At 32.4% G+C, this 7,797-nt stretch overlaps 1 pseudogene; it reads left to right on the forward strand.

Moving 5' to 3' along the window:
* The first annotated feature begins 1,189 nt into the window (after nucleotides 1-1,189).
* Nucleotides 1,190-4,029, forward strand: LOC122033941 (annotated as a pseudogene).
* The last annotated feature ends 3,768 nt before the right edge of the window (nucleotides 4,030-7,797 follow it).

A 7,797-nucleotide genomic window follows, 5' to 3' on the forward strand; every position in this document is an offset into this window, starting at 1 on the left:
TTATTCCATACCACTTAAAGCTTGCCACTTGTTAAGAGTTCAAGGTTCACACCTTGGCCATGCCTCTTTTTGGTTCTATTTTCTCTTCTTCTTTTTTTGTAGAAGGAACCCACATAAACCCATTCTAATCATGCAAAAATTATATAAAATTACTAGAGACTTTATGGGTGTTACATGAAACAAGTCCACGAAGTTGGGTTAGTGCTCAGTGAGTAGCACAAGTAGTAGAGATGAATAGCACTGACCCGCCTCCTGATCCCAAGACTTTCATCCACAAGTTCTCATTACTCCTTCCACCTACATCTTCCTCTATTTTGTTGTGTCCCAAAGTCATCCGTCTTCTCCTTTAATCACCGTAGCTATCAGCTGGAGGCATTGGAGAAAGCAAAGAAGGATAACACAATCATCTTCCTGGAGACAGGTTCCGAGAAGACGCTCATCGTCGTCATGTTACTTCGTTCCTACGCCTTCATGATTAGGAAGCCCTTGCAGCACATTGTCGTCTTCCTCATCCCGACTGTCATTTTGGTCACCCAAGTATGTGCTCCTCGTATGCTTTCCTTGGCTATTTTTCATTTGGTCCTATCCATCACAAATGGTATGGCTCTTTGGTGGTCTTGTTTGGGAAGCATTATTATTATTATATCTGATCAACTTACTCTGAATGTTTCCTGCTAGACTTTCAATTTCTTCAGGGTCTACTTGATGCTTTACCCCTTGTTTCTAATGATTCTACCACTCGAAGTGCATTATGGTCTATCCTGCAAAGGGTGTTTTGCCTAGCTGAGGAAAATGATGATGGTTCACTGGACTTGCATAGGTTGACATTGCTTCTATTGGACAAATATTTTCTCATCGATGCAATGATTAGAGGAAACAAGGATCTTCCTATAGTAAGATTTTTGATTAATATATGTTTCTGATTGGCATGTGTAGGAGGACTCACTCTACTATAAGTTAGGTGATTTGTAAATATAGGAATACATCTTATCAAGTGCCAATTGTAGTGTTGGTTAGTGAATTTCACCATGTTTGAACATATAATATTTTGACAAATATCAAGCAAAGTTCTATACATCAATTATCACCTTTGGGATTTAATCTATGATTTCTATGCTTTAATTTCTCTATATGTAATATTTTATCTTTTAGAAGCTTATTGTTTATGGTAAATTTAGTGAATTAATGGATGCTAGTTTATTTGACGTAGACATCTAAAATATTGTATTATGAGATATTGGATATTTCATCTTCCTGAATTGCAATGTTTGAAAACTCTAAAAGTAGCATTCCACCATGCCACAAAAGAGGAGGTTGGGTTGATCCTTCTATTCTTTATATATTTTTGTTTTGTGAAATTTTCTTATAACTTAGATGTTTTATTTTTAGGTGGCAATTCACAACATTAGACTTCCAAAAAATATCACTGTGCATGAAGCCAATATTTTCTACATACATTTAGAATTCCTCTCTTGTTTAGTTGTTTGGCATTTTAATCGTCATCTTACTTTTTATCCATGCAGATCTTTCTTCCTGGTGAGAAGTTTGAGAACATTAATGATCAGTATTGTACTTTGTGTGCAGAGGAGGTGAGTTTGTATTGGGGATATTTTTACATTTATCTGAAATTTATTACATGCTCTATTGTGATATTTTATCTCTGTTAGGAGACCTATCATTTTCAAGGTAAACTTGTGCGATATTGTGTCAAATATTGTGATTTAATAGTATCTTAAGATTGATTGGATTTGGGTATTCTCCTTGCAGATTCCAGAAGAAAAGAAAAACCTTGGGCCTCACGATCTCTTGATTCATGTTTACCATTTTAATAGAGATCCTAATCAGAACCAAATGTCAAATATAATGTGTTTGACTTGTGCTATTTTTTGGAGCTTTGAATAAAATAGATGCATTTATCTTTTGGTAATAATTACCATCTGGTGTATTTTATATTCTTTGCCAAAAAATTCTTGTGTGATTCCTTTTTTACCTGTACTGGAATTTTTCCCATTCTTACTTAATTGCCTTGTATAGATGTCTACATGCTTTACTCTCTATGCACTGACAGCGACATATTTCCAATTACTTTATTATATACGATAAAGGATTATCCCAAAAACTATAGTAGCTAGATATTTGTATTATTATACAGATCCATGATTACTTTTTACCTCTCTATATATCTTATGAAGACAAACCTCCCTAAGAGCTTCACGTTTTTTGTTTTTTTGCAGCAAGTTCAGGATCATTAGTCATTAAGGAAGGTGAAACTTTAGCCAATGTCAAGATATGCATTCAGAAGAAACTGCAAGTTCCAGATGATGAATTTTCAAAGGTACTTTTCTTGTTACTTTAGTAATTCAGTGCGCATTTATATTGCATCTTCCTTTATTATAAAGATTAGGATTTTGTACTTAGTTGTGTCCCTTATCATGTATGGCATTAATTATTGTCAAATATACTAGTTTACTTTTTTATTACTGTCTATGTTGTATTCATTGAATCTTGAAAAAAAATATCATTAGTGACAAATTTCTCTTGTCACTAACCCTTATATTCATTGATGAATCTTGTCAGCAGGTTTTTTTTAAAAAAAAAATAGTTAGCGGTGAATTCTGATATATTCATCTCTAACAACTAGTTTTAGCAATGAATTATTATATATTCGTCGTTAAAATTAGTAAATTTTAGCGACGAATTACTCATACATCGTTGCTGACATTTACAATTTAGTGACGAATCAAACTAAATATGTCGCTAACAATATGTAGTTTAGTGGCGATTATGCCAATCTTAGCGATGAAAATATGATTTGCGGCACACTTATAGCAACTATGTTAGTGACAAATATTTATCATCATGAATTACTATTAGCGATTAAAACACATGTGTTAGCGACGAAATAATTCGTCGCTAAATTATGTTTTTCCTGTAATGGCTCTAACATGCTGGAATTACACAACAATGTTTCCTAATCTTGAAAGAATGTGTAATGAAGGTGATTTTATGTTAACTAGTGTGCTTTATATCTTGGTTATCATTCAATCTTAGCAACACCTATTTATATCATTGTCGCCTTGGGCAATTAAAGCTACCTCAAATGCAGAGTCCGTTGAAAGTCATTTATGTGGCATGTCAGCAATTGCATTGGAGGGTAATGTATAGTGAATGTTTTATATAGACTTGCTCCAAATCAAAACATGTGGTCTTCTGAATTTTCTCTATAACATGCATGCCTATTTTCCTTACTTATCTTTTCTCAGGAGATGGTACTAATGCAATTGATTATATATGTTACAATCTTGAAATTTAGCCCTATTAAACATCAATTACGTTTCATTTCTTTTAAGTTCAAAGTTTTTTCTTCTCTTCAGTTTACATACACCAGGTCTGATATTTTGTTTCCATTTTCATTGAGTTTGTTAAGGATCCAAAAAATACATTTCATGGTTACTCTACTTATATTTTGTTGTTATAACATATTAGAAGTGAGTATTTATTCATATAAATAGATAAGTTGCAATCTCTTTCGCCTTCTTTGTGTCAGCATTCTGATATAATTACCCATGTAATAAGTATCCTAAATAATACTAAATGTTGTCTCCCAAAATATTTTATGATTTTCTGTGTCTTTATATCAAATTCACCACGAAAGTGTTGCTTCTCAAAAGAGAGCTAAAACAGATAACATTCCTTTTTTCATTTCATGATACTGTATCGAATGGTTTGTAGGAAGTTAGTTTGTTTCAGTGTTCTAACTTCATAGTATATTTTTTCATATTAATTAAATGAATTCAGAAAATGTTCGACATGCTTTTGTATTTGTGATTGTTATTTCTCGATCAATGTATGTTATCCCTTCCAAATTATGGAGAATGTATATTTTTTCATGTTATTTTCGATCAATAGGTTGTGGATCTCTTGGTGCCTTATCAAAGGGGTGGAAAGATTAGACTTTCTGATGGAGTTAGTGTGGGGAAGATTGGATTTATTATGGAACAGATAATCAGCAATGTTGGAAAAGGTTGACATGGAAGAATCAACAAGTGAGAAAGAGGAGCCTAATGAGATCCTACAAGTTGAAGATTTTGATGGGACTTGGGTTGACAATAATTAAGTGCAATCCTACATGGCATGAATCACCATCCCAAGTTTCTAGTCTTTTGGCTATTTTTTATTAGTTGTAAGTAGAGTTTATTTATCTATTTGTATTTAGATAAATTTTATTTGAATATGAGACCTGTTTCTTCTTTTATGATTGTAATTATTCTATAAGTAACATTTTGAATGACATTAATATGGAGAACATTCTTTCTTTTGTGATTATGATTCTTTATTATATATTTATATTGAAATATGATATATTGGTATTAAAAGACAATAGTTTAAAAGACAATGATTTAAAATCATTGATGTTTTCTATCACCCTCAAAGATAATGGTTAAAAAATATTGTCATAGCCCAAAAAACTATTGTAACTGACAGTGTTATTAAAAGTGCTCTAAACAACAACAATTTTAAACCATTGTCTTTTCATTCAAAGATAACGGTTTTAAACCATTGCAAAACTGTTATCGTTTCATTCAAAGACAACGGTTTTAAACCGTTGTCATAGCTTGCACTTTTAACAACATAGTCATTTACAATGGTTTTAAGGGCCTACGACAATGGATAAAATCCATTGTCTTTTAACATTTTTGTTGTAGTGATTTGAATGTAACAAGCCGTATTTATTGCCTCAGCCCAGAATTGATTATTTAGGTTATACTCATTTAACATGGTTCTAGCGGCTTCTTTTAGGGTTCTATTTTTTCATTCTACTAGACCATTTTTTGGAGGGTTTTAGGGCATGAGTACTCATGTTTGTATCCATTAATGCCACAAAATTTAGTAAATTTATGGTTTTCAAATTCCCCTCCATGATCACTTCTAAGTCTTTTAATTTTAGTATCTTTTTCATTTTCTATCAACTTGCAAAAGGATTTAAATATTTCATAAGTTTCATCTTTAGTTTTTAGAAATTTTACCCAAATAAATCTTGAGTAATCATCAATTATAACTAAGCAATATTGGTTTTATGCTTAGAGACTTGGCTCCATGTGAATCAAACTGGTCTAAGTGTAGGAGCTTAAGTATTGAGTTAGTTCTATTTAAGTTGGTTAACTTGTGGGTTGACTTGGTTTGTTTACCCTATTGGCGAGCATTACAGATTATATTTCCTAAAATTTTTAATTTGGGTAAACCTCTAACTAAGCCATTTTGACTCATTTTTGAAATGAGTCTGGTATGAGTGTGACCCAATCTTTTGTGTCAAAACTTAGTTTCCTCTTGTTGTGTTAGGAGACACCAAAGTGAGGAGGTTGATAGGTCAATTGTGTAGATGTTTTATTTCCTAATTCCCTTAAGTGAAATTTTAGGATTTTTGACATTTTTAATTAGACACTCAGAGTTTGAAAATGTGACTAAGCACCCAGAGTCACATAACTGACTAATGCTAAGTAAGTTAAAATTCAATTGATCAACCAATAAAACTTTTTGGATATAAAAATTAGAACTCAGTTTGATATTACCTGTTTCGATTACCTTAAGTGTTCCATCGTTGCCGAATGCAACTGACCCTAGATTTTTGAATTTTATATTGGTAAACTTCAATCGGTCTCTAGTCATGTGTCTGGAGCATCCACTATTCAACATCTATTGGTCCAAATTGTTATGTTCCTACACATAAAGTATTGATTTGGAACCAATTTTAAAGGATTGTAAGATAGATTGGATTGGGTTCAACCCCTTATTTTCCATCTCACCCAATCTAGGTTTTCAATCATGATATCCCTATGGGTGACTATGAGATCGTTTTATGTTTAATTGAATTTATTAAGTTAAGTTATGAATTGGTTAGATTGATTAATTATTTATTAATTGATTAATTTATTAATATTTATTAAATGATTAATTTATTAAGATTTATCAGTTTTATTAATTTATTTAATTAAGATAATTTATTTAATTTATTTATTTGATTAAGATTAACTAATTAATTAATTAATTTGATTAAGATTATTTAATTAATTAATTTAAAATTTATTCTAAATTTTTACCTAAGTTCGTCTTACCCTTTTCTAAATTATCAATCAGGGAACCTTATAGGTTTTTGTGAAATAGTTAATTTTATCTTTAATTTAGATTATCATTTAAGGATTGTTTTACAATTGAGTTAGACTAAGGTTTTACAATTAATCAATTAAATATTTATTTCAATGATTGACTTCCAGGCTATGACGAGGCACTAGGCCTTCTTAGGTATGGGATCATCCACCACTTTTAGACAAAGCCTTTCAAAGAAATTGGATATTTAATTTCCTTTCTGAAACTCCTAGGTCTTACTAGTCAAGTGTGAATCATGCCTAGGTTCTTATCTAGTATAGTCTAACATGTATAAGAAAAATAGTAAAGCAAGCATTAAACAAATCTATTTATCGGTAAAGATGGTTTTTCTATTGGCTCCCCCTGGATTATAGTCTTGATAGGGTCTATCAAGGTAGTGAATTTGATCCTTGGGGACCCAATATTGACCAAGTTCAACTTGATTAATCAAGTTCGACTTGGGGACCCATGCTTGGATTATTTTTCCATTTGCTCTATTTACAAGTGATAAGTAAGATTTGTATTTTTGTTTTTCCTTAAATCTATGTCCAGATCTGTTGTATACGACTCTTTATTTTCCAAGAATCAAATCAAGATTCTTGAAACCCAAGGTGAACCGTTCCAACATATTCTTTAGTTCTTTAACTTGAATTTTCAAATTGGAATTTTCTTCCTCAAGTTGTTGGACTTGAGTTGAATTTCCATTTTGAGCTGGCGCAGTCAAAGGACGTAGTTTAGTCTCCTCCTTAAGGATTATTACCTCCTTTTGAAGTGACTTGACTCGGAGGTTGGATTTGGCTAACTTACGCATAACATAATTAACCAAATTATGCAATTTCGTTATCTAAGAAGTACTTACAGTAGATTTAGGTCCTTTGGATATGGATACGAATCTATGGCTTCTTTCGAATTCTGTTTCCGACTCGCTCTCAATTTTTGATTCGTCAACTTGTTCTCGAGCTGTAAGTGCGAGGAAGCTCGTCTGTTCAAGCTCTTCGTTAGAGTCTTCTTAAGAAGACTCATCCCTTGTCGCCTGTAGTGCTTTCTTCTTCCTTTGCTTCTACACTTCTTTTTGGTTCAGACAGTTGACTTTGATGTGCCCTTTTTTGTTGCATCCATAGCAGGTTACCTCAAACATTACTTTTGGACTTGATTGTACCGTCTTTGACTGAATCACTTTGTTGATGTCCTTCTTGGTGAATCCTTTCTTCTTCTTGTAGAACTTTCATACAAGGTTGATGAGTTCGGATGCTATCTCATCATCGTCGTCTTTTGAGTCTGGTTCTTCTTCAGACTCGGGTTCAGTTTTGCGCTTTTTTTTGCTTCCTGTGTTCTATTCATACCTGCAATCAAAGCAATTCCTTTCTTGGTCGGAGTAGTATTAGTCTGCTCATGTAACTCAAATTCAGAAAATAATTCATCTTATTTGATTAATGACAAATCCTTAGACACTTTATAGGCATCTACCATGGATGCTCACAAGGTGTTCCTCGGAAATGCATTTAATGCATACCTGATGATGTCACGATTTTCCACCTTTTGTCGATCGCGTGTAGTCTATTCAGTAGATCTTGTATGCGAGCATGAAGCTTGTTCGCTGACTCACCTTCCTACATTTTTATATTCTATAATTTATTCAAAATTAAATCATGT

Source organism: Zingiber officinale, chromosome 11B (assembly GCF_018446385.1).
Source record: "Zingiber officinale cultivar Zhangliang chromosome 11B, Zo_v1.1, whole genome shotgun sequence".
Classification (NCBI taxonomy): Eukaryota; Viridiplantae; Streptophyta; class Magnoliopsida; order Zingiberales; family Zingiberaceae; genus Zingiber; species Zingiber officinale.